This window comes from Grammomys surdaster, unplaced genomic scaffold (assembly GCF_004785775.1).
Source record: "Grammomys surdaster isolate TR1022 unplaced genomic scaffold, NIH_TR_1.0 126076, whole genome shotgun sequence".
In the NCBI taxonomy this organism is placed as follows: domain Eukaryota; kingdom Metazoa; phylum Chordata; class Mammalia; order Rodentia; family Muridae; genus Grammomys; species Grammomys surdaster.
The window spans coordinates 6,385,208-6,386,558 of NW_021620885.1; the positions used below are offsets into that span (position 1 = coordinate 6,385,208).

Here is a 1,351-nt window from a genome sequence, read left to right on the forward strand (position 1 = left end):
GCTTCTGTTTCACAATACTTATTAAACCAATCCCCACATCTTTAATGTAGTGTAACTTCCAATTAATTTTTTAAGGTCAGCCTGTCACATTGGAATCAACAGTGATATTGTTAACACTACCAGCTTGTAAATAGCATTATGAGCTACTCTCAAGTTCAATAATAAGCGATGAACCCTAGTTGTTTTCTCAGATATCTTATAAAATGTGTTTTGATATATTTTACCACAAAACAGATTAATAACTATAGATTATATATTTTATTATATAATTTCCACATATTAGTCCATATAATACTAACTACAAATCAACTTATATTCATTATTTATTCTAAACTATACATTTAAAATTTGAAGATTCATGCTTGCTTCAGCAGCATGTATATTAAAATTGGAATGATACAAAGAAGATTAACATGGCCCCTGTGCAAGGATGACATGCAAATTCTCGAACTCTTCCATATTTTTCAGGAAGTCTTGTGGAAGTATTAGGGGAAGGATTGAGGAACACAAGGGATAGAGATTCAAAAAGAAGGTCTACTAGAAGACCAACAGAGGCAACTAACCTGGACCTTGGGGATTTGCAGTGACTGAACCACATACCAAACAATATGCAAGGGATGGTCCTAGGCTCTACCCCTCTGTCACAAATATGTTGCTGATATGGAGCTTGGTCTTCATGTGGCTCCCTCCAACAACTGGAGAAACAGTTAACTTGACTTTGTTCCCTGGCTGTGAATTCTGTTCTCCTAACTGGTCTGTCTTTTCTGACCTCATTGGGAGAAGATATGCCTAGTCCTGCAGAAACTTGAGGTATCAGGTGGGTTGGTACTCAGGGTGTAACCTTCTGTTTCTCAGAGATGAAGGGGAAGTGTGGTGGGGAGAGAGGTAGTATGAGGGAAAACTTGGAGGAGAGGAAAGACTGCAATAGGCATGTAAAGTGAATAAATGAATGAATGAATGAATGAATAAATAAATAAATAAATAAATAAATGGAAAATGAATTAAAATTGCAGACTCTGTTGAGACTCTTTATTGAACCTTGAAATGAAACAAACCTTCTCCTTCCTGTGAAAACTCTCAGTCCTTCAGTTAGCCTATCTATCCCCATTGGTTTGTGTCAACCCCTAGATACCTAGAATCATTTTCTACATGGTAGCACCAGAGGCTACAAAGTGATGGGACTCAGTTAGTTGATTAATATTATCCTTCCTGTCCTCCATTGTGACTTCTCCTTTCCCGTCTTCAGCCCTGTAACAACTTTCTTGAGTTGCCCTTCTACCTACCTCAGCTCAATGCACTGGAGATTCCAACACTTGGTATAGATCCAGGATTCTTGCATCCTGTTCTAACT

At 37.7% G+C, this 1,351-nt stretch overlaps 1 non-coding gene across 1 annotated transcript; it reads left to right on the forward strand.

Annotated features, from left to right (window-relative positions):
- Nucleotides 1–358: 358 nt before the first annotated feature.
- LOC114611072 lies at nucleotides 359–465 on the forward strand. The gene has a single exon (XR_003709790.1). It is a non-coding gene; the product is annotated as a U6 spliceosomal RNA (small nuclear RNA).
- The last annotated feature ends 886 nt before the right edge of the window (nucleotides 466–1,351 follow it).